This window comes from Rhinoderma darwinii, chromosome 2 (genome assembly GCF_050947455.1).
Source record: "Rhinoderma darwinii isolate aRhiDar2 chromosome 2, aRhiDar2.hap1, whole genome shotgun sequence".
Lineage (NCBI taxonomy): Eukaryota > Metazoa > Chordata > Amphibia > Anura > Rhinodermatidae > Rhinoderma > Rhinoderma darwinii.
Genome location: NC_134688.1, coordinates 31,178,133 through 31,204,654, shown reverse-complemented (window position 1 = coordinate 31,204,654; position 26,522 = coordinate 31,178,133). Strand labels below are relative to the sequence as shown.

At 45.5% G+C, this 26,522-nt stretch overlaps 1 long non-coding RNA gene across 6 annotated transcripts in view; it reads right to left on the bottom strand.

Moving 5' to 3' along the window:
* LOC142742088 (uncharacterized) overlaps window positions 1-23,718 on the bottom strand; it is a 58,635-nt gene extending 34,917 nt beyond the window's left edge. For 3 of the 6 annotated variants that reach the window (XR_012881289.1, XR_012881292.1, XR_012881288.1), the window contains exons 1-11: window positions 23,246-23,701; window positions 22,548-22,652; window positions 13,492-13,780; window positions 12,166-12,225; window positions 11,646-11,705; window positions 10,684-10,811; window positions 9,546-9,612; window positions 8,709-8,773; window positions 7,998-8,109; window positions 7,107-7,173; window positions 6,847-6,911 (exon numbers count right to left, since the gene is read on the bottom strand). This is a non-coding gene — a long non-coding RNA (uncharacterized LOC142742088). Of the gene's footprint in view, window positions 1-6,846; window positions 6,912-7,106; window positions 7,174-7,997; window positions 8,110-8,708; window positions 8,774-9,545; window positions 9,613-10,683; window positions 10,812-11,645; window positions 11,706-12,165; window positions 12,226-13,491; window positions 13,781-22,547; window positions 22,653-23,245 lie in introns of all 6 variants that reach the window. The other 3 variants (XR_012881293.1, XR_012881290.1, XR_012881291.1) reach the window with 2 other exon arrangements.
* Window positions 23,719-26,522: the final 2,804 nt, after the last annotated feature.

The following is a 26,522-nucleotide window of genomic DNA, read 5'->3' as shown; positions in this document are numbered from 1 at the left end:
GGTCTCTGAGAGGGTTCATACACATATTCACAAATAGATACAGAGTAACTATACTAGAAGTCCTGCCACCCATACCCCTATAATCCTGCAGCTAAACGCTGTGGACCCCAGGGTGACGGGCAGCATGGATAGGTCCGCTTTCTACCGCCCGCTTTTATTACTTGTAGTAATGACAACCGTTAGGTGAGCAGTGTCTCCCCTGACTGCTAGCAAAGTTTGGGGCTAAGTGTGGAATACTTGGCACAAGTGCCCAGCGCTGTTACACTAAGTAGTAGAGAAGGCTCCTGAACCCTGTACCTTTCCTTCACCACGGCATTACCATGTACAGTATTATATAATATAACCCCTCAGCGGTTACACAACTTGAAATCAGTGGCTATTAAATGCATAGGCCTAATGGGCAACCATCTTTTAACTTATCAGAGTGCTTTTCCCATATGACTTTCTCACATAAATCATGGGTGGACATACCATATGTGAGACCCGGGCAGCTGCATCGGTGTCCAGCGGGTAAGGGGGTCCACTATCACCCTAAAAGTAGCTAGTAGCATCCTACTGTCAGATTGCATGTAAAGCATTGAGACAATGAATTTCATAGCTCACAATTACTGGAGGATGGAGAGACATAAGGGGATGCTCTATGATATGGGAGATGATATATGGTTGGAGAGCTAAGGCTCATATACTGTTCTTTTACAGGGGCCCTCTGGTGTCTATGTATACCCCTGTTTGGTGCAATATGTTCCAGGTACGTTGCAGGTAAGTTGCCCTCCTATCTTGAGCTGCTGTCAGCTCAATACATTTACAAATCAGAAAACTAGAGGAGACATCTGGAATAGAGATGAGCGAACCGGGACAACCGAACCCGGTTTTGGTCCGAACATCGTGAAAAGTTCGGTTCGCAGCGAATCCGAACTTCACCGGGTTCGGCCGAACCCGTTTTGACCGAACCCGACTACATTTTGGCGCCTGCCACATGTTAGATCTAAAATGGAGGATTTCAAAATATCACCTGAGATCAGGCTACCCCATAATGCCTTGCAAACGGCTCTACCAGCCAATCGGGAGGCAGCATAGGGGCAGGCTCAAGCCTGCAATAAAAGTCTATGCACGGAGCTCAGCGGCCATTTTAGAGACAGGAGCTGTAGGGATAGCATCTCTGTGCAGTTAGGGAAAGCTTTAGGAATCTAAAAGTCAGGAATCCAGCAATCGAAGTGGCTCATCCACTACAGCGGGAGTCTACTCTACTCTCAACAATCAACATCCAAATTGCAATACAAATTCTCCATTTGCCATTTGCCATTCTTCATTGCCATTTGCCAAGCCAGTGTGTGAATAAGCTTTTATAAGGGGCTCATCCCCGTTGCATGGGTTAACATCCACTTGCAATACAGGCAGCCTTTGTAGTACTACAACGTCCAGCATTCCCTGAGTGCACAGTGGCTGATAGAAATTCTCATTCATTGCCATTTGCCAAACCAGTGTGTGATTAAGCTTTTATAAGGGGCTCATCCAACTTGCATTACAGGCAGCCTTTGTAGTACTACAACGCCCAGCATTCCCCGACTGACTGGCACCTTATGTGTCACTGATTTTCCACCAGTCCGTATAACAATTTAAAAGGGCCTCATTTCTGTCTAAGGGTTTAATTCAACGTGCTAATTAAGTACAGCCAGTGCCTTTGGTGCTATTATACAAGTCACAGCATACACTGACTGCCACCTATTCACAGTCACTCATTTTCAGCCCGTCCAAATAATATTTTATAAGGGCCTCATTCCTCTAGTAGGGGAAGGGGTTTTGATTCAACTTGCTGCACTCCAGCAGTGAAATGTCTGGTAAAAAAAAGGTTGTGAAAGGACGGGGTAGAGGAAAACACACCCATGCCATGTCCTCTTCCAGTCCAAATGTTGGATCTGTTGGTGCCAGACCCAGTACCAGCATTTTTGGCACAAGACATGTGCCCAGTTCTACTAGTAGCAGCAGCCATGTGCCTGCTGGTAGTAGTAGCAGTATCAGCAAGCCAGACTTGTCCATCTCCTCCGGTGGGCGGGTTATTTTAGACAATACGGCCATTGTGGACTGGTTTTTCTGTACCTTCCCGAAGGACGAAAACATGGCACAGTGCCGTATCTGCAAGCAGAAAGTAAGGCGTGGGCAGGGCAGCAATGTAGGAACTACCGCTCTACGTAAACACATGGAGCGGCATCACAAGGCCATGTGGGACAATCGACATGCCCCACCATCATGTACATCTAATGAAGACCCCTCTGCCACTGCTGCTTCTGCTTCTGCTCCAAGTCCCTGTCATCTAAGTAGTAGCCAGGCCTTATCCACCATCTCGTTGTCATCATCATCACTGTCATCTAGTGCTCCTCCTACGTCCCGTCAGTTATCCATTACGGAATCGTTGTCCAATAAGCAACAATATATACCCAGTCATCCACTTGTCGTGCAGCTTAATTCACACCTGGCTAAGTTGTTGGTGGTGCAGTCGCTGCCGTACCACCTGGTCGACTCTGCCGGCTTCAAGCAATTGATGGCGTGCACTCAGCCTAGGTGGCGAATACCTAGCCGCCATTACTTCTCCAAAACAGCAGTCCCTGCCTTGCACAAGCACAAGCACGTGGAGGAAAAGGTGGGCCAGTCCTTGCAATTATCCATGTGCAGCAGGGTACATGCCACCGTCGACACGTGGAGCAGCAACTATGGGCAGGGACAGTACATGTCTTTCACGGCCCACTGGGTCAATATTTTGCAGTCCGATGCACCACCGCAGCAATGCTAGGCATTACCACCTCCACGCTTGTATCTTTCTGGTTCAACTCCGGACACCAGACGCCTACCATCCTCCTCCTCCATCCTCCTCCTCCTACTCCTCCTCCTCCTCCTTGCCCTCCTCAATGGAGGTCTTCCCATCCCCGACAGGACACAGCGTATCTTCCACTCCTCCTCCCTCCTCTTTTCATAGGTGCAAGGTGAAGCGCCACAACGCTGTGTTACACCTGCTGAGCCTGGGTGAGAAAAGCCACACAGGGCAGGAGCTGCTGCTGTGCATCAAGGAGGAAATCGCACGCTGGCTGTCTCCTCTGAAACTCACACTGGGCAATGTTAACGGGAAGAACGTTGTGGCTGCACTGCATCTAGGTCACCTGACACACGCTCCTTGCATGGCACATGTGATCAATCTGGTCATAACACGCTTCTTAAAGTCATATGTTGGTTTGAAGGGTGTGCTGGCCATGTCCAGGAGGGTTTGCGTTCGCTTTAGACGTTCGTAAGCATTTAAGCACACCCTCCTGGACTTGCAGCGTCAAAACTATCTCCCAGAACACAGCCTGATTTGCGACGTTCCAACACGCTGGAATTCCACCCTGCACATGTTGGACCGTCTGTACGAACAGCGGAAAGCCGTGAATGATTTCCTGATGCAGCAGACGGGCAGCGTTTGGAGCCAGTGTAATTTCGAGCTCAGGCACTGGCAGCTGGTTAGAGATGCATGTGGCGTTTTGAGGCCCTTTGAAGAGGCCACACGATTTGTGAGCCGTGACGCTAGTGGAATGCACGATGTTATGCCGCTGATATTCATTATGGAGCAAACGCTCACAGCGATGATTCAGCAAAGGATGGAAGAAGGATCACATCTGGCTATGGATGTTGAGGAGGAGGAGGAGGATGAGGATGAGGAAACAGGACCTGAAGAGGAGCTGCATTTGGAGATGGAATCACAGGAAGGGATAGGGGACGAGGCAGCCGCGCAACATGACAGTGATGATGACGAGTCTGACGACGACCTTGATGATGTACAACCATGGCAGTATGGGGCGGAAATGGAACCAACTGGGCCCTCTGAAACGCTGGCCAGGATGGCGAACTGTATGCTTCGTTACTTGCGCGCTGACTGTCGTATTATTAGCATGAAGCAGAGATGAGTGCTGGATAGCCACACTTTTAGACCCTCGGTATAAAGCCAGAATGGGGGAGTTTTTTGCGCCTTCCGAGAGGGAGGCAAAATTGGCCTATTATCGAGAGAAGCTATGCAGCCAGCTTGTCACGGCTTTCAAACGGCAAACACCTGCTGCAAGCATGTCTGACCGGGGGGCCACTCTCCGCTTCCCACTGTCTCATCGTTCCACTGCCTCTGGCAGAGCTACCTCTGCAATAGGCGGCAGCAGGGGCAGCAGCAGCAGCAGCCAATTCAGTTTGGAATATATGATGACAAAATTTTTACATCCAATACCCCAACCTGACACACATCGTAGTCACCAAAGGGATGTTCACCATCACCAGCACCTAAACAACCAGGTTCACTCGTACCTGGACTGTGCCCTTTCTCCGTCAGAAATCCTGATCCCAGACCCCATGGACTTCTGGGTCAGCAGATTGGATCATTGGCAAGAACTGGCCCAGTTTGCCATGGGTGTACTGTCTTGTCCACCCTCCAGTGTAGCGTCAGAGAGGGTATTCAGCGCGGCAGGGGGCTTCGTCACCGCTAAGCGAACAAGATTGTCCGCCAACAGCTTGGAAAATCTCACGTTTCTGAAAATGAATCAAGCGTGGATCGGTTAGGATTTTAAAACCCCTGTGCCTGATGCCACTGATTAGATCTGACATTGCTGCTGCAGCTGCCGCCTGCTACTGCCGCCTGCTACTACGGGATTCTGTCCTGTCCACTCTTTTTTTAATGTGCCGCTGTTGGTGCTGCTACTACTTCTACCACCAATCCACCCCCAGTGCCGTCTGCTACAAGCAGGCCTGCCCCACCAGAGGGCTTTGTCCTGTGACTGTCCAGTGTCTTTTAATGTGCTGCTACTACTACTACCACCACCCTTGCTGTCCATTGGCTACCTCTACTACCACCAATACACCTCCACTGCCGTCTGCTACAAGCAGGCCTGCCCCACCACAGGGCTTTGTCCTGTGACTGTCCAGTGTCTTTTAATGTGCTGCTACTACTACTACCACCACCCTTGCTGTCCGTTGGCTACTTCTACTACCACCAATCCACCCCCAGTGCCGTCTGCTAAAAGCAGGCCTGCCCCACCACAGGGCTTTGTCCTGTGACTGTCCAGTGTCTTTTAATGTGCTGCTACTACTACTACTACTACTACCACCACCCGTGCTGTCCGTTGACTACCTCTACTATCACCAATCCACCCCCAGTGCCGTCTGCTACAAGCAGGCCTGCCCCACCACAGGGCTTTGTCCTGTGACTGTCCAGTCTCTTTTAATGTGCTGCTGCTACTACTACTACTACCACCCTTGCTGTCCATTGGCTACCTCTACTACCACCAATACACCTCCACTGCCGTCTGCTACAAGCAGGTCTGGAGGGCTAGTCAAAAGCCATTGCTTGTTGCTTTTACATCCATGTATGGATGAACCCCGGCAGGCATATGCCAATAAAAAGGGTACATTTTTGGAGGGCTTGTCAAAAGCCATTGCTTGTTGCTTTTACATTACATCCATGTATGGATGAACCCTGGCAGGCATCTGCCAATAAAAAGGGTAAATTTTTGGAGGGCTTGTGAAAAGCCATTGCTTGTTGCTTTTACATCCATGTATCTGTACGGATGAACCCCGGCAGGCATCTGCCAATAAAAAGGGTAAAGTTTTTGGAGGGCTTGTCAAAAGCCATTGCTTCTTCTTTTACCACCTTATATGTATGAACCCTGGCAGGCATCTGCCGCCAAAAATGGTTAATTTTTGTACCTGTTTTAACAATGCATTAAGCATACAGCATGCACAAGTGCAGTGATTTCTGTTAGTTATCACCGTGTCCCATCCGTTTTCCTATAGCCATACATGTTGGCGTAACTTTGACACTAACTTTGCCTTAAAGACAGCTCAAAACTACTTGGATACACTCATGGGTGACCTAAAGTGTTATATATACATGGCTTCTAGGGCTTTTAAACGGTGTTATACACGATTTTTAGGGGCTTTCTTGAATTACAGGTTCGGTCAGAACTAGTTCGGTCCGAATCAAACCTTTTCATGAAATTCGGCAAACCAGCCGAACCGAACTTTTCATAAGGTCGCTCATCTCTAATCTGGAATGATGCTAAGTGTAGAGATTGACCGGCGGGTACTGTATATAGTAACTAATCATAGACGTATCTCATCATTTGCTGCATGACTTGTGGCTGCTCTATATGTGGCGATATCCTGACCCCTTCCACTGCTTTCTGCTTGAGTCTTATAAATATAAAAACATTCTGCCAGCATCCATTGTCACCCATGTCTGCAGATAATGTCTGGATAATGTAACTTACTCAACTCCTTGTCTATGGCATTGCAGTGGTACGGCCGCCTCCAGTTTTGATTTAAAAGAGTAGGCCTAAATTAGGGCTACCGAACTTTCACCAATGGCGCTGTAAGATCAAAGGCACCAATGTGTCCTCTGCAAGTAGTTGCAGCAGCCGCCGGCATCCTGACTCTCACGCTACTTCTCCCCAAGCGCTTGCGAATGCTTGTACCAGGTCTTGATAAGTTGCAAATGTTCTTGGCAAGGAGCCCCTGCCTTAAATCTCGCTACGCTACTCCACCCCTAATCCCCTCAACTAATGGCCTTTGCATCTATCTTCAGGCCAAATACCATTCCCTGTAGACTACTCGGCACTCCCAGACATGTGGACAGCTCCATTTAGACAAAAAAAAAAAAAACATTACCTACACTATCCCTATCCCTGCCAACTATCTAAGACTCCCCAATACTACCCCTCTCTTCGTGGGGGCCACATGGCCCTCCTTGTGATTTCTTATGGGCATTTTGCCCGTTCAAGACTTTTTCAGCGCAGAGAACTACTAGCGGGTACTGTATATAGTAAGTAATGATAAACATACCGCATATAGATGAAATATTGCTTCAGAGAGTCCCCCTGGCAGCAGGCAGCCAATCTTAAGTATTTCTGGAACAAAAAGTTTAAATTGTAAATATATTATGACGTGCGCTTAGTATGGTTCATCATATCAACAAATATATGTTCAGCCTATTGACAACATTGGGGTATTTGTCCCCACAGTCTTGTCATGTGTCTCTATAGGAACATTCTGGATGACATTAGATTATAGAATTTTTATAGGTTGTTTGCTATAATACTTACATATATACAGTGGATCTTCTAGCATGTCGGCTGTCACTGGTGCCACATATTCAGATGTTATAAATGTCTGTAAAATACATAATGGGTTTAATGCACATACATAAAATAACCCCATATCTATAATGAATAATAATATATTTACTTTCACACATTTCATTTTCTATCACAGGGCGAGTCCAATGCCCCTCTGCCACACAAATAACACCAGCAGTATAATGGCACATAATAGTTGGAGGACCCTGGTATAGATTTTGTATCAGGGACCAGGAGCTTATAGTTATTCTCCTATATAAACCTATCCTTAATGGAATACATCTAATTTGTCTATTGTGGAGTCTTTTGGACTGGAGTCGAGAGAGTAGAACATGGGGTATTAGGTTTCTAGATTTAGATACCAGAGAAAATATTCCTAAAAGGGTTTTTCTGACAGTTCTACAAACCTCAGTATATATATGGCTAACAATAACGAATAGTCACTACTCATCTTCTATATTCCTGTGGCTCCTGCGCTGGTGGTTCTGTTGTCTTTGGTTACTAGACCACAGTGGTCATGTCAGTGTGGACGGCATGTTACTGCTGCAGTTATTATGTTACATCCAGGGCCGACCTTAGGTTTATTGATGTCCTGTGCAGTATCTTCTATGGGCCCCCTCCCACTTATGTTGTACCATGTTGTACCCAAATAATTTAATCATATAGTGCCCAAATAACAATTATAACAACTAGGGATTGCATCTTTTTGTGTTTTTGTAGATTTGAGTACAAAGTGTTGGATCAGGAGTACAAGCTGTGGGTGCTCTGTGTATCTATGGTGGTGGTGCCCCCTTCAGTATTGACCAGTAATGCGCCCTGTGTGATCGTTTAGAGATGCAGGAAATAAAATACACTGACCTTGGACTCTCCTACTGAATACATCCGGCTGAATGTAGAACAATATGTGCTTATTCTTTGACTTGCCCTCCTGGGACGTGTGGTTGTCATCGACTCTTATGAGGAATTAATGCTAGGAGTAAGAGGGACAATGTATTAGTACAAATCCCAATCAAAGGAAACATTTTTATCTAGAGCAGAGACCTGACCCCAACTAGTGGCGGATTACCAAAGGTGTGAATGGGGTGACTGCCCGGGGCCCAGGGCTTTGGGCTGGCCCACAGTGATGGGGCCCCATATGCCCCTGAAATTGGACAAACCGTGACGGCACATGGAGCCATTGTGTTCCTGCCCTGCCGTATGATTTCGTAGGCCATGGCCTAGTTCAGGCCTGTAGCCTACGAGGCACTGGGAGTATGCTGATTACGTAAGCGGCCCAGCGCGATTAAGTCACTAAATTACATCGTATGCGCCAGGCCACTGATTTCATAGGAAGCAGAATGTCTGACCAGGTTCTTTGTCTATTAGGTGAGTATCATTTGTTATTTTTGTGGCACAAAGGGGGCGCTATTAATGGGGGCATAAAAATACTTAGTGGAGGCTTACAAAAGGGGGCTTCCTTACAGTGGAGGCATACAAAAGAGGCATTCCTACCCAGGGCATAAAAAAGTGTCATTCTAACTGTGAAGGGTATTGATGGATACTGCATATAGTAACTAATGATAGACGCACCTTGTATAGATGAGATATTGCTTCGGAGAGTCCCCCTGGCAGCAGGTAGCCGATCTTAAGGTGTTCTGGAAAAAAGGATAATTGTGTAGTTTCAAATCTTCAGACAGACTGACGTGTGCTCAGTATAGACCACCCAACAATGAAGGAAATGTACATTAGGGCTCATGTACACAGCAATTTCATGTGGACGGACCTGTATGGGGGCGCACAGACTGCAGTACTGGTAATGTAGACACTCTGTGTGCTCTGTGTGCTCCCCCATAAGCCAAATGTGTATTAGGAAATTACCTAAATAACAAGTCCCTTATATATTTCTAGTATCATAATATCTTCTTTATGGAGCATTTCTATAATAATACAGAGTTGCAGTAAAATACATCTGTAACACTTGTGGATTTTGCTGCGCAGGAAATCTGCAGCGTGTGAATTCAGCTTTAAGGAGTACAATATAGTACTCAAATAATGCAATCATACAGTGCCCAAATAACACCGCCAGACAGATATTGTCTGCCACACTGTAATGTAATCCATTATCAAGGGAATGTATCCGCATCCTGAGCAGTGCTCTTTCCTTAGGTTTTTGCACCAACTGAGGGATTAGGTGTGCAGGCCCTGGGTGCTCAAGACATCAATGCCAGCAGTGCCCCATTCAGTAGTGACAGGTAATGCACCCAGTGTAACCGCACAGGTCGCACACCCCTAAGGCCGGCCCTGGTTGACAGGTCTGTAACATTAGGGAATTTGTTCCCACAGTCTTGTCATGTGTCTCTATAGGAACATTCTGGATGACATCACATTATAGAATTTCTATAGGTTGCTATTTGCTAAAATACTTACATATATACAGTGGATCTTCTAGCATGTCGGCTGTCACTGGTGCCACATATTCAGATGTTATAAATGTCTGTAAAATACATAATGGGTTTAATACATATACATAAAATAACCCCATATCTAAAACTAATAATAATATATTTACTTTCACATATTTCATTTTCTATCACAGGGCGAGTCAGACATTGAACACATTTTGTAATGTTAGTGTAAACCCAGGGAACATAACTATAGGGGTGAAGAGGTTGCAACCAGTCACACACAGGCCCTGGTGTCCATGACATGCATAAGGGGGTCGCAATCTGGGCAAATCTGCAGTGCCCCCATCTCCTAGAGGAATCCTGATTGCACTTTTGACCCCCTTGACTGCCCTCGACCACCAGGTAATGTAAAAATAATCCCTTTACTGCCTTAAACCACCGAATTTACACTGAACCCTTTCACATTTTTAGACCACCAGATAAATAAATAAAAAACAATATAAAAAGATGACGTAGTGGGTGCGCGTCTACTTTGCTTGTTGCCCAGGAGCCCATTTTCCATAAAACCAGTCTCTTCTGTCTGTGGGAGTGTAGATTATATATGGTATATGATAGTTGGTAGAACCTGATATAGATTTGGCATCAAGGCCCAGGAGCTTAAAGTTATATCTCTAAATAAACCAGAACTTAAAGGGAAACTATAGAGAAATGTGGAGTTTCTGATTCTCTTTTTCTTTTGTGGTGTCTCTGGACACATATAATGTGGATACATGTAATGAATATACTGGGCATGCACCAAGTTTGCTGACAAAAATAAGTTTAGGTGGCAGCTTAGTCTGGATCCATAGTTGACCTCATCGGATTTCCAGGTTCTTGGTCTTTTTCTAATATATTACAGGTTTGTAGCTTGTCAGTAATAAGAAGTCACTATATTTTGTGAGGGGCATTTTTTTCTATTCTTCCATCTACCACCCTCTGTATTGAAGCGGGGAAATATTAGGCAGAACAACCTTGTTTTCTGAGGGACAATGTGAGATAAATTAAACTGGGTTCCTGGATTTCAGTACCAGAGAAAATATCCATTATTGTTATAAACCATCCAGCCAGTAAATATGTGATACAACGTGTGTGCAGAGATACAAGAAATATTCGGGACTTACCTTGGACTCTCCTACTTTATATGCTGGGCATTAGTTGGGCGCTCTCTATATTCTTTGAGCAGCCCGCCTACACCTGGACCTGAGACCATGATAGAGTTCCTCACTGTGCGGTTCCTCTTTTATTACTCCTGGAAATGTAAGAAGAAATTGACAACTGCGTGCTGCTATTTCCTTTTGTCATTGGCCATGGTCTGATACTATACAATCAGTGCTGATAGTTTCAGAATTTTTAGGGACATGGCCTATAATTGTTGTATGATAAAAATGCATAGAAAAACTGCGATAATTTGTGCCAAAACGCAAAGTGAAACATGGTCAATTCACGGTTTTTGCTTTCATTTTCACAAAAAAATGTAATTAATGGTAACGGGTGAACACGGCTTAAGGAGTTTTTCAGGTCACAGATACTGATGTAGGTGACAACTTATCAGAGTGAAAATTCCTTGTATTATCTTTTAATGAAAATAGTCAAGCACGGGCGCACATGCATAGAGATACACCTTATATGGGCCCGGGTTTGTCCTATCCTCTTTGCGGCTAGGTGGTGACAACCTACGCAGGACTCCTCTCTCCAGAGAAACTACATTGTTAGGAACCAAGGCGGTGGGGAACTGGCCACCACAAAGGTCATGGGAAGGAAATGGAGACGTAAACAAACATCACGCCCTTCTGTCCTCAGTAGCTAAATTTGGGCACCATAATTGAGGGTCCTGCTTGATCTTTGGTTTGTGTCCCCTATGTTCTATGTATAGCTCTGTATCCATGAGTAGGATTATGTTTGGTGAACACCTTGGTGTCAAAAGACTAAGGGTATTTGTGATAACTATGACTGCCTCCAAGTGCCAGGTATCTATCTGCTTATATGACATGAAGGAGTCCCATCTGTTTTCTGACCAGATAATTTGGGATGTTTATGAGTAATATTCATGAAAAGGAAAATTAAAGGAAAGATAGATCAATACCTGAGTGTTGTATTCAGGATACTGGGCCGGCAGCAGCACTTCTGGGACAAATCGAGGGATCTGTTGAGAATAAAATACAAAGGTGAGATACTTGGTTTCCCCTTTAGACTCTGATAACTATCGCTGCCTCCAAGTGTTAGAAGTTACCATTCTGCCTAAATCACATGAAGGAGTGGAATCAGCCATATGTAAAAGTGTGAACTGTTGTTGGGGAGTTATGGGGAGTCGCTACTTTCACCATCGCATATTCACTGAATGAGTTCATGAATAAAGCTTAAAATGCAGGTTCAGTTTTATACTCAAATATTTTATCTTTTGGATAAGTTTGTGAGGACCTGGACCATAGATTAGATAGATTAGATAGATTAGATAGAATAGATAGAATAGATAGAATATAACCAGGCTGGTTTATCCGGTTTACAGAATCAGATATTCTATTAGTAAGATGTTTGTTTAATTAAACAGAATGAAGCAATGAAATACACATAATAAGTAATATGAATGAAAAAATAAATCTGACCTGTTCACTGTATTCAAGGCACTTCCCAGGAAGTTGTGGCTCTGGGTCTTGTGCCATGACCTGTTGAGACAATATGGGAGAATATCATATAAAAGTCAATACCCACAAATTCAGTTTACATCTGTCTATAAGTATATTATTAGCATCTATTAGATCCATCTCAGTGAAAGTCTAACAGCAACATCTTCTATGAGTAAGCAAATGTAAACCTCCCTATGGAGGCTTATGCTACAGCTTCCTGGCCTTGAGGATACATCTACTACCATATACATACAGAGTTTATATTCACTGTAGCCTGAAATGTGCAATAACATACAATAATATCATTCTTCTTACTATAGCACTTTATATTAATCCTCTTATATTATTGTCTATAGAAAATACCTCAGCGGTATGCCCCATGGCAGAGTTATTTGGTGAAGGAGGTGGTGGTTGTGACCTCCTCATATATGCTCTGTAATCTGGCAAATGTGGGACATGAACATTGAAGGGGTTTTCCGGGACTTTAAGAAAAGGCTATCAATAACAGATCATTGAAAGTCCAACTCCCAACATCCCAAACAAAAAGCTGAATGAAGGGGCCCCTTTACTGCTTACCAGGCACAGTGCCGTACATTTTGTAATGGCTGTGCCTGGTACTGCAGCTCTCTAAGCTGCAATACTTAGCACAGCCACTATCAAATGCATGGAGCTTTGCCTGGTAAACAATAAAGAGAACATGGGGATGACCACCAGGGGGGTGTGGCCCCTTTACTCTGATTATGGGGGTGGCAGGAGTAAGATCCACGTCTGATATTGATGGACTATCCTAAGTATAGGCCATCAATATTAAGGTCATGGAAAACCCATTTAAAAGGTAAATAAGACCATTTTATACAAAGGACAGAACATACATATAAAATGATAGAGGATCTGACGTCTTTCCTGACATGTCTGTTTTAGAAAATACTTAATAATTCACATTTCCATTCACACATTACTGATAGCTGCAATTTTCAGGAAATAGTAAGTTGTAACTTTAATGGGGAAATATGAAACCTTGAAATCTGAATGTAAAATCCACATGTTCGGTTGTTACTTGCATTAATAGAAACATGTTACTGGATCTTGAACTGTTTGTCTAAAAAAAAATAACCCAACCCCCGACAAAATTCCTTCTACAATTATATATGTGGTGAGATGTTTGTGCGGTTAGAAATTGCTGCAGTAATGTCCAGTGTGAATCCGGCCTTATATGAGAATTTCTAGAGCCTATATATTTCAGTAACATGTATAATTAATAACACTGACATTATAGCTGATAAATGATAAAATGCTGCGTCTTACCTGTCAATCACAGTCATCACAGTCCTGGTCCAGATGTTATTGCCAGAAATGGTAGAAAAAGCCAAAAAAGTCATGAGCTGTAGGATACACTGATCAAATATCAAGTGCAAAGTGAGTGTAATCCAGCTGCACATAGAACCTAACGACTAGTACTGTCTATGACATCATCAGTGACATCATAAGTGGCTGCAGTATCTGTTACATCATCGATTATCTCCTACTACCTGGATAGACTGTCTGTGTATACACTGAATATAGGCATGTTACATGGGACTGCTGTTTTATAGACCTGGAAGAAAGATACATGTGTTATTATAGGGGCTACGACTATGAACATGTAATGTATGAAACATGTAAGCTGTTACTAGATGGATATAAACTGTTATACTTATAAAGGATATATTTGATTTAATTTCGTCTGAGTTCTGGATTATCTAATTTTTAATGCTCCATAAAGTTACCAGACTATTATCCGCACACCGAGAGTTTATTAGACACATGCACGGCCTGGTGAGCAGATAAACTTCTTGTTCGTTTGTGTGAAGTCATGTACAGATGTAGCAATCATTAACGGCCTTTTACACCAGCCGACATCGTTGATCGGTGCTCATTTGCTCCTGTCACACAGAGCTATGTATGGGAACGAGCAGTCGTTACTCTGATTGCTCGTCCCCATACATTATTATCATGTCGGCAGTGCGTCTCCCTGTTTACACAGAGAGATGTGCTGCCGACAACGATAATATTGAACTTTTTTTAAACGATACGATCAGCATATGATCGAGCGTTTGCGCGTAAATCTGCTGATCGCTGTGCCCTGTTTACACAATTATAGGTAACGAGCGTACTATGAACGTTTGTCTGTCCGATAATCGGCCAGTGTAAAAGGGCTTTTATCCTGACTCTGATAACTTGCTGCAGCGTTGTAACTTACCACTTAAGCCATTAAAAACCAGTGAAAAAGTGAAATGTAAGTTTCTTGCCACTGTGTATTTAACACATTAAGTCAAGTTAAAGATCTCTACATCTGTACATAGAAAAAGGCCATACTTACAAATGTTTCACACACTTGCACCCCATTATTCATTTATTTCTATTGAGGCACTTTACTCATTACTGCCCCCTATTGTAATGATGGGGGTAGGGAAACGGACAAGTGATCCCTAATCTACCCGCCACTCTGTCCCTGCCTACTTGCAACGACCCGCCCTAGGCGACGGGGTACAACTGGGCGGCGGTCCCTACGCTCAGTAAGTGATTGAGACAAACAGACAAGGGTACACAAAGCTAAGGGAAATGGGGCAGTTGCCCACGGCAACACCGTGAGCAACATGAGTGGTGAACGAGCCGAGTCAAACCAGGAGTGAACGAGGTACCAAACGCAGAGCAGGAGAGTAGTCAGTAAGCCAGGGTCAGTATGGAGCAGGATCAAATAGTCAGAAGCTGTAGCTGAGCCAGGAAACCACACGAGAAGAATCACAAACAAAGGAGGAACAGGAAAGGCAGGTATAAATAGACAGAGGGCGGGAGCTAGCTCCATCTGGCCAGGCTGCGATAGGCTCTCCCACTCCTAAGCCTGCCATCCTGAGTGGTGGAAGATGGAGTCAGTCTCAGAGGCATAGACTCAGGTGCAGACTGATTACCTATGGGCGTATACACAGAAGTTGTGCCTGGCAGATCCTTTACAGTACCCCCCTTTTATGAGGGGCCACCGGACCCTTTCTAAGTGGACCTGGTTTATTGGGGAAACGAAGGTGGAACTTCCTGACCAATACCCCAGCGTGAACATCCCGGGCGGGTACCCAAGTCCTCTCCTCAGGCCCATATCCTCTCCAATGGACCAGGTACTGAAGGGAGCCTTGGACCATCTTGCTGTCCACAATCTTGGCCACCTCGAATTCCACCCCCTCAGGGGTGAGAACGGGAACAGGAGGTTTCCTCGAGGGAGCCAAGGACGGGGAGCAGCGTTTAAGGAGGGAGGCATGAAACACGTCGTGTATTCGAAAAGATGGGGGCAACTCCAGTCGGAAGGAGACAGGATTGAGGACTTCAATGACCTTATACGGCCCAATAAACCGGGGAGCAAACTTCTTGGACGGGACCTTAAGGCGCAAGTTCCTAGACGATAACCACACCAGATCCCCGACCATAAACAAGGGGTTAGCAGACCGTCTTCTATCAGCCTGAGTTTTTTGTACGCTCTGGGACGCCTCTAGGTTCTTCTGAACCTGGGCCCAGACTGTGCACAGTTCCCGATGAACGACCTCTACCTCGGGATTGTTGGAACTACCAGGTGAAACGGAGGAGAACCGTGGATTAAACCCAAAATTACAGAAAAAGGGGGAGACCCCTGACGAGTTACTGACCCGGTTATTAAGGGAAAATTCAGCGAGGGGAATGAATGAGACCCAATCATATTGACAGTCAGAGACAAAACACCTTAAATATTGTTCTAGAGATTGATTAGTCCTCTCCGTTTGGCCATTAGTTTCAGGATGGAAGGCAGAGGAGAAGGACAGATCAATCTCCAACTTTTTACAGAAGGCTCTCCAAAACAATGAAACAAATTGTACCCCTCTGTCCGAAACAATATTGACTGGGGCCCCATGGAGACGCAGGATGTGTTTGATAAATAAGGTAGCTAACGTCTTGGCATTGGGTAGTTTCTTGAGGGGCACAAATTGGCACATCTTACTGAAGCGGTCTACTACAACCCACACCACCGACTTGCCTTGAGATGGAGGCAAATCGGTGCAAAAATCCATGGAGATATGGGTCCAAGGTCTCTGGGGAATGGGCAAAGAACGTAGTAAGCCCGCTGGTCGGGACCTGGGAGTCTTGGACCTAGCACAAACCTCACAAGCGGCGACGTAAGCCTTAACGTCTTTAGGCAACCCAGGCCACCAATAGTTTCTGGCAATGAGGTGTTTGGTACCCAGGACGCCTGGATGACCCGATAGTGCGGAGTCATGATTCTCCCTAAGTACCCTTAGCCGGAATTGCAGGGGAACAAACAGCTTGTCCTCAGGAAGGTTCCCGGGAGCTGAACCTTGATCGGCCGAAATTTCAGAGACTAAATCAGAATCAATAGAAGAAATGATTATACCAGGAGGCAAAATACAAGAAGGATCCTCCTCCGAAGGAGGGCTGGCCATGAAGCTACGCGACAGAGCATCGGCCTTAATATTTTTAGACCCAGCCCTATAGGTAACCAAAAAGTTGAATCTGATAAAAAATAGCGCCCATCGAGCGTTACCTGGTGCCTAGACCCCTCCAGGAAGTGGCGCCACTCTTCAAATGCCCATTTAATGGCTAATAGTTCGCGGTTGCCAATATCATAGTTACTCTCAGTGGGCGAAAACTTCCTGGAGAAGTAGGCACAGGGACGGAGATGGGTGAGGGACCTGGTACCCTGGGACAAGACAGCCCCCACTCCCACCTCGGATGCGTCAACTTCCACAATAAATGGCTCCATTTGGTTGGGCTGAACCAGCACCAGGGCCGAGATAAAGCACTTCTTAAGGACCTCAAAAGCCTGGATAGCCTCAGGAGGCCAGTGGAGGAGATCAGCATCTTTGCGAGTGAGGTCCGTAAGAGGCTTAGCGATGACCGAGAAGTTAGCAATAAATCTCCTGTAATAATTAGCGAACCCCAAGAAACACTGTAACGCCTTCAGGGAGGCAGGTTGGACCCATTCTGCCACAGCCTGGACCTTGGCGGGGTCCATGCGGAATTCATGAGGAGTGAGGATTTGACCCAAATATAGTATCTCCTGTACCCCAAACACACATTTTTCGGTTTTCGCAAACAGTTTGTTTTCCCGAAGGACCTGGAGCACCTTCCTGACATGCTCAATGTGGGAGGACAAGTCCTTGGAAAACACCAGTATGTCATCAAGGTACACTACAAGAAATACCCCCAGGTAATCTCTTAAAATCTAATTTATGAAATTCTGGAAGACCGCAGGAGCATTACACAACCCAAAGGGCATGACGAGGTATTCGAAATGACCTTCGGGTGTATTAAACACAGTCTTCCACTCATCCCCCTCTTTGATGCGGATAAGGTTATACGCCCCCCGTAGATCAAACTTAGAGAACCATTGGGCCCCCTGAACCTGATTAAAGAGATCAGGAATCAAAGGAAGGGGATACTGGTTCCTTACAGTGACCTTATTCAAGTTACGGTAGTCAATGCATGGCCTAAGACCACCATCCTTCTTCCCTACGAAGTAGAAGCCAGCACCTACCGGGGAAGTAGAGGGGCGAATGTAACCCTTGGCCCGGCATTCCTGGATATACTCTCTCATGGCTTCACGTTCGGGACAAGAAAGATTAAATATCCTACCATTAGGGAGCTTAGCTCCTGGTACCAATTCGATAGCGCAATCGTATTCTCTATGAGGAGGTAAAACTTCGGAGGCCTACTTAGAGAAAACATCAGCGAAGTCCTGAACAATCTCAGGTAGCGTGTTCACCTCCTCAGGGGGAGAAATAGAATTAACAGAAATACATGACGTCAAGCATTCATTACCCCATTTGGTAAGCTCCCCAGTATTCCAGTCAAATGTGGGATTAGGCAACTGCAACCAGGGAAGGCCTAAAACCAAATCGGACGATAATCCCTGCATCAACAGTACAGAGCACTGCTCCAAATGCACGGAGCCAACAAGGAGTTCAAAAACAGGGGTATGCTGTGTAAAATAACCATTAGCAAGAGGAGTGGAGTCGATACCCACTACAGGGACAGGTTTAGGCAAATCAATCAAAGGCATAGCTAGAGATATAGCAAATTCCACAGACATGATATTAGCAGAAGACCCTGAATCCATGAAGGCACTGCCGATAGCAGACCTACCACCAAAAGAGACCTGAAAGGGAAGCAAGATTTTATTACGTTTCATATTTACGGGAAATACCTGTGCGCCCAAGTGACCTCCCCGATGATCACTTAGGCGCGGAAGTTTTCCGGCTGCTTATTCTTACGCCTAGGACAGGTGTTCACTTGATGCTTGTCATCCCCACAATAGAAGCAGAGACCATTCTTCCTGCGGAACTCTCTACGTTGTCGGGGGGACACGGAGGCCCCGAGTTGCATAGGTACCTCCGAGTCTTCCGTGGAAGAGCGAAGCAACGGGACCTCGGGAGGCATCATGGGGGAGTCAGAGGGGAAAACACAAAAACGTTCAAGTTGTCGTTCCCTGAGACGTCGGTCAAGTCGTACCGCTAAAGCCATAACCTGGTCTAGGGAGTCAGAAGAGGGATAGCTAACTAGCAGGTCTTTCAGGGCGTTCGACAGGCCCAACCTAAACTGGCACCTTAAGGCAGGGTCATTCCACCGAGAAGCTACGCACCACTTCCTAAAGTCAGCACAATACTCCTCAACAGGTCTCTTACCCTGACGTAAGGTCACCAGCTGACTCTCAGCAAAGGCAGTCCTGTCAGTCTCGTCATAAATGAGTCCGAGAGCAGAAAAGAAACGATCAACGGAGGAAAGTTCCGGGGCGTCAGGAGCCAAGGAGAAGGCCCACTCTTGGGGCCCTTCCTGGAGCCGGGACATAATTATACCCACCCGCTGGCTCTCAGAACCTGAGGAGTGGGGCTTTAAGCGAAAGTAGAGCCTACAACTCTCCCGAAAGGAAAGAAAAGTCCTCCGGTCCCCTGAGAACCGGTCAGGCAACTTGAGGTGGGGTTCAAGAGGTGAGGTGAGGGGCACTACCATGGTAGCGTCAGGCTGGTTGACCCTCTGAGCCAGGGCCTGGACCTGTAGGGAGAGACCCTGCATTTGCTGGGCCAGGGTCTCAAGGGGGTCCATAGTAGTGTCAGGGACCAGGGTAGACTAGGTATAGGGCTTGTGATTATGTAATGATGGGGGTAGGGAAACGGACAAGTGAGCCCTAATCTACCCGCCACTCTGTCCCTGCCTACTTGCAACGACCCGCCCTATGCGACGGGGTACAACTGGGCGGCGGTCCCTACGCTCAGTAAGTGCACGAGACAAACAGACAAGGGTACACAAAGCTAAGGGAAATGGGGCAGTTGCCCATGGCAACACCGTGAGCAACAAGAATGGTGAACGAGCCGAGTCAAACCAGGAGTGAACGATGTACCAAACGCAGAGCAGGAGAGTATTCAGTAAGCCAGGGTCAGTATGGAGCAGGATCAAATAGTCAGAAGCTGTAGCTGAGCCAGGAAACCACACAAGAAGAATCAAGCAAAGGAGGAACAGGAAAGGCAGGTATAAATAGACAGAGGGCGGGAGCTAGCTCCGTCTGGCCAGGCTGCGATAGGCTCTCCCACTCCTAAGCCTGCCATCCTGAGTGGTGGAAGATGGAGTCAGTCTCAGAGGCATAGACTCAGGTGCAGACTGATTACCTATGGGCGTATACACAGAAGTTGTGCCTGGCAGATCCTTTACACCTATATTTCACTTATATTATTACACCTGCACATACACTATTCATTTATTATTTCTTACTACACATCCCATGCACCACACGCCACTCCCCTCAAGACTAGTGGGAGTGGCTATTATTATTTAAAGCACCTGCTCACCCCCCTTCATCAGCGTTTCTTACCTGGCTGTATCCATTTGTAAGTATGCCCTTTTTCGGTGTTTTTGTATATATGTCCCCTTGTTTTTATCTGTTTTGTCTGTGCATCAGGAGCTTTTCGTTCCAGTTAGGGAGTTAGGGACTCGCAAGTCTGGGGATCCTTGTCGTGGATTGCGAGCTTGTGTCCTTTTTGCCAAAATTGATCACTAATACCCCAGGTATTTTTCATTATTACTTATATTTGCTTCTTTTGGACACAGCCGGGTCTTTGATGCTGGGAGAGCATGGTGTGTTGTTGTTTGGCATAGAAGCAGGGTAGCCCGCTCTATGAATTATCAAGGCGTCACAAATAGGCTTCTACCTGGCATTACACGTTGTGCCTCATGACTTACACACTATCCCTCCATGTTTCACACACTTGCACCTCATTATTCATTTATTTTTATTGAGGCACTTTACTCATTACTGCCCCCTATATTTCACTTATATTATTACACTTGCACATACACTATTCATTTATTATTCTTTACTACACAACCCATGCACCACACACCACTCCCCTCAAGACTACTGGGAGTGGCTATTATTATTTAAAGCACCTGCTCACTCTCCTTCATCGGCCTTTCTGACCTGGCTGTGTCCATTTGTAAGTATGGCTTTTTCGGTGTTTTTCTATATGTCCCCTTGTTTTTATCTGTACATAGAAGCTGACATATTGCAGAACAATTACATCAATAGTGTCACTTATATAAATTGGATCCGTGTGTAAAACTGTCACTTCTGCATTAAGAGGGGTCGTCTCTATTATTACAACCTTGTTTAGAAATTACATATTCTTTTTATTCTGGACGCTACAGACACTGACCAATAGGCAACTATTTAGATAGACTAAGTGCCATTTATAATATTAGTATTGTCTTTTGGCCCCTCATATTCCAGCCCCCAGTGAGACTTTTACCTTTGCAACCCCTATTATTATGCCCTTGATGATTATACACCGTTCAGTCATAACATTAACCCCTTAAAGGGAATGTGTTGCCAGAAAAACATGTTTTTTTTTAAAAAATTAAACATTTAGTGTGTGGGTGATTAAACATTGTTCAAATTTTTTTTATTTTTTTCGCGAGTCAGGAAATATTATAAATTTTTTCTAATTTATAATACTACCCATTTTTGGTCACTAGATGGAGCTAGTTCCCAAAATTGCAGCATTGCAACATTGGGTTAAAAGCCCTCGCTCTAGTGAGCTCTCAGCATCCCCCCCTCCTTTATCCTGGCTAGTGCCGGGATAAACGAGGGGTTTGAAAGGTTTAACCTCCTACACTGTGTGTCGCCATTTTTTGAGGTAACCCACAGTGTAGTAGGTTTACATACAGTAGTAAACACACACAAACACTAACATACATTGAAATCTCTTACCTGCTCCTGCCGCCGCGGCTCCCTCCGGCCCGTCCGCTCCGTTTGCTGCCGCTGTTCCATGTGCACAAGTCCGGAAGCCGCGACCGGAAGTAGTAATATTACTGTCCGGCCGCGACTTCCGGTCCACAGGAAAATGGCGCCGGACGGCGCCAATTTCGAATAGGACTGTGTGGGAGCGGCGCATGCGCAGTTCCCACACAGACGCCGTACACGGCAGTCAATGGGACGGGAGCCGTTCACAGTCCCTATGGGACTGTGGCTGCCGTATTCCATGTCTGTGTGTGTCGTTAATCGACACACACAGAAATGGAACAAAAAATGGCAGCCCCCATAGGGAAGAAAAAGTGTAAAAATAAGAAACAGTAAAACACAAACACACAAATGAATATAAACGTTTTTATTAAAGCACTAACATCTTTAACATATAAAAAATTTATTTGTGATGACACTGTTCCTTTAAGCCTTCATTGGAATAACTGTACATCAGATTGTCTTACATTATGCCATCATGACTTACAGTTACGTCATGGTGATTGTGCGGGCACATAAGGTATTTTTATATGAAGATGCCACCACAGATATCCTCTATTTTTATGGATACAAAATCTTTTTACTATTGTTTTAACATTGATCTTTTTGTGCATTTATAACATTTGTAACAATAATATAAATGTAAATGGGTCTTAAAGGAGTATTCCCAGCTTACACATTAAGGGCATGATCAAAATCTTATTTTCAGGCGTATTTCGGAGCTAAAATGCTCGTGTTGCGCTCCGGAATTAACTTGAAATACACCTGCAAACTGCTTCCCATTGTTTTCATAAGGAAAATACACTGTGTAGTTCATATGAGGTGTGTTTCTTCACTGCTGAATTAAAAACACCACGTAAAAAAATGGTTTGTAAAAAAGTGACATGTCCCTTTATTAAAAACACCTCAAAACAAGCTTCAAAAATACTTGGAATATCAGTTCTAAAAACCGCCTGGATTCAGAGTCTGGTTGTGTTCAGACAGCACCAGTATCTTCGGGTGCTCGAAATAGGGTCCCAAACCAGATATAGGTCAAGAAATGTATTCCGCACACCTTGATTGCGTTCAACAAAATTTTTTTTAAATTTATTTCTCAGGGTAAATGCCAGAGGATATACGTGCAACGTCAACGTTTCGGTCGTGAGACCTTCGTCGGGCACTGAGGAAACATATACATGTAATTTATAGCATATCATATGCGTTTGGAAAATTACCATATAACACATAACAGGACATGTCATTCATAGACTGAATATAACATTGTATATACAAGCTAGGTCAATATTTGCAAAATTAGAAAATAAAGTTAAAAACAAGAGTATAGGAAGATACAGTTACAGACATCTTTGGAACAGTCGCCATATCAAAGGGAATGGTAGTAATAGTACATGTGTATATAGGCTAGGGCTAGTATTAGTACATTTGTCAACATCCAGTATTCCCTGCTCCATGTGGATGAGTGGGGGTGCCCCTTGTACACGGTGATCTATGAAGAGGTTAAGGAATCAATGTAAAGTTAAATGTAAAGTTTAAGCTGAACTCAAATTGGCAAGAGTAGAGGTGCATAGTAAAGAGCACAGCACTACGTTGTAGTTAACAGGTAGGTTATAACACTTATAAGTGGTGATCCCAGAATGCATTACACAAATGAAATACATGAATAAAATACATGCAACTCGAAGAGGGGGAAGCCATGAGTACAAGGTGCATCAAAGGATGTGGGCACCTTTGTAGAAAATGATCTGTACATACCTGAGCCGTACTGGGGACTGAATCAGTGTTAGTATAGCGATTGTAGTAGCGCAGCTTACAATTGAATATGGCGGCTTACCGCTCTTCAGGGCGCTAGTAATCCCTAGTTACTTCCGGTCTTATGTATGCTGCTTGGAGGACGTACGTGATAGGTTGGAACGCATCGGCCAAGATGGACGTGCGTTCCACCGTGGAGTGCATGTGAGGCGTGGAACGCATGTGCATGCTGTGAAAGTGATTAGAATATGTTTAAAAGATAACATTTTGCATGGACTCCATTTTGTATGGTAGGCATCCATTTTGGATCGTTGGAATCCATCTTTTGGCCTGAAGGAGCCATCTTGAGATTAATAAGTAAAAAGTAAATGTCAGCAGATGTCCTGAAGCAATTCTATGTTATGTGTTCTTGAATTGAATGTTTTATTACTCTTGTAAGGAGCAGATCAAATAGCCTTGGCCTGAAATGTGTGTCTTCCCATGGGACAAGGTTCAGGCCATGTGGGGCTTGGAGGGTGAAGAATTATTATAATGCATTGAAATATTCTCATTGGCTGAATCAGAGTCCTTATCATATTGTAGATGATTGGCTGAAACCAAAGCCTACACCTTTCCTGTCATTATACTTATATACTTGTTTGGATCAATAAAGATCAGAGAAGGATTTTGAGCATACAAGCATGGTCTCTTGTGTCATCTTTTCTCTCAGATATATATATCTATTACCTATGATTTGGAAACGGGATAAATCACTGGAGGGCGGGTATCGGTTGACATACCCATTACAAATTTCAGTCTAATATATTTTGGCCCATGATTGCGTTAACACATGCGCAGACCATTCATGGAGTCTTTGAAGTCGAGGTAATTACTGCCGCGCAGTGGGGGGACGCTGTGTCCTGGTAGACACAATAAAGTAAGAACACGGTGTATGAACTTGTAAGAGATCATATGTAGATCAAATTGAAACCGTTATGCTAAGGAAATGAGGAAATAGTTGTAATCAGCTACTTAACAGCGCCATCTTGTGTATGTGTCAGGTAGTGGACGAAATGAAATCATGTGGATAGTAAAGATAATGACAGAATATGAGCTAGTTGGCTCTGGTACGCCCTATAGTAAAAAAGGATACCGTGTCAATAGAGGTGGTTCGCTGGTCGTGAGAGGAGTACCCCTTGTAGTACATATAGGCTCAGAAGGATTCATCGGGTCTGAGATTAAAAGAAGATGCAGATTATGATAATGTCAATTTCGGAATAACTGTACAGCATATTTACACTTGGATATACAACATAAAAATACAGTTGAGGTGTATCACCATAGTCTTCTAGGTAGTAAGTGGCCTAACGTCAGAATCCTGGTACTGTTTAAAGGAAACTGCTGATTTCATACTCCCTATTTAGACCCCTAGGTTCCAGTGTCTGGAGTTTATGCATCCAGTATGCCTCCCTGCGTTTAAGTTGATTTATCCTATCACCCCCTCTTCTTGGTGCTGGAACATGTTCGATGACTTGGAACATTAACTGAGATATGTTGTGTTTGTGTTGGGCAAAATGTGCGGGAATGGGAAGTAATGTTTTGCCGCACCGTATATTAGATTTGCGCTGACTAATTATTTATTTAATCCACTGGGTGGTTTCGCCTATATATGCCAGCCCACAGGGACATTTGATCATATAGACCACGTAATTGGTGTTGCAATCAAAATGGTCTCGAATCGGGATGCTCTGACCAGATAAGGGATGATGAATTTTATCTCCCTTAATGATATGCGAGCATTGAAGACAGCATCTACATGGAAAGGTGCCCATCTTTGGTGTATTCAGGAACATCTAGATGTTTTTTTGGATGATCCAATGTCTGCCCTGACAATTTTATCTCTGAGGTTTTTTTTTTTTTTTGAACAGGGTAGGAAGGGGGATTTGAATTCCGTGACTTGCGGGTAGGCCTCCTTCAATAAGGGCCAGTGCTTCCTGATGATATGATGAATCTTATATGCACATGGGTGGTAAACGTGCACAAAGGGGATACGTTTAGGTTTTACCTGGGTACGAGGGGAGCTGGGTAATTGGGCTGACTCTAAGACTCTTTTAGGGTAACCTCTTTCTAGGAACTGCGTTGTCATGTTCTCAGTCCTCTCTTTGCGTAGTGATGGATTGTCCACAATACGGTTAACACGTGTGTATTGTGATCTAGGTAGGGAGTTTCTGGTTGCTAGTGGATGGCAGCTAGAATAGTGTAGAAGGCCATTTTTGTCTGTATCTTTGGTGTAGAGATCAGTGCTGAGTTGGCCATGTACATCTTTTACGACTGTTGTGTCAAGAAAATTTATTTTTGATCTGTCAAGAAGAGGCTGGACGCAGCACGGAGGGCTTCAGAGGGAAGCCTCCATGACGGACATAGGAGGGAAAGGGTTAAATAGTTAGAGAAGGAGGGAGTATAAGGAGGAGTTGGGGAAGGGAGGAGTTAGGGGACGTTATCTGTTCTTCCCGCTGTTTTCGGCATTGAGCGGGCGGCAGCTGTGTTTCACGGTCCGGGGTGGTTGGAGGAGACCGTGGCAGCGTTGTCCAGGATGCCGGATGCTGGCTCGTCTCCACGCAAGGCCCAGCGCTCAGGGTCTAGTGCTGGTGCTATGGTGGCGGGGGGGGGGGGGGGGGGGGAGTCGGCACCCAGTGCTCCTGTTCGGATGAAGCAGAGAGTGTCATCGGGAGCGGCGGTGGCTCAGGCAGGGTCTCCCCGCCGCTCCCGGCGGTCTCGCCCACCGGAACGACTCAGTCCTGAGGTGGTCCCGCGGGCACGACGTCGCAGGGGGAGCCCTTCTAAGGACGCTGCAGGCCAGGCAGCTGGGAAGGCCGCCTCCTCCCAGGCCCTGCGTCCTGGCAGGAATCCCCAGCCGCGACGAGGTCCGGCGGTCCACAGGGGGTCGCAGGCTGGGCTCCCTGTCACCCCACTTCCTTCTGACGCTGTATCCAGGGAGCAGTCCACGGCCGCCCCGCATGGTAATGTTCCAGCCAGGGTGCTGGCTTCCTCGAGACCTTCAGGGAGGACGCCTAGATCATCAGCGGCGACGAGGCAACAGGTCCGGTCGGAAGTCTGGGCCCCTGCGGTCGGGCGGCAGCTTGCCGGCCCATCTGTCAGCATGTCGGTATCCCCGTGTCGGAGATGTCGGTGGGATGGCCAGTCGTCGGCGAGAGGAGACCTGGAGGATGGCGAGTTGGACGATTTTCAGCGCGGTCAGGATTTTCCGGCTGGCGGGAACACAGCGACTGGGCAGCCTGGT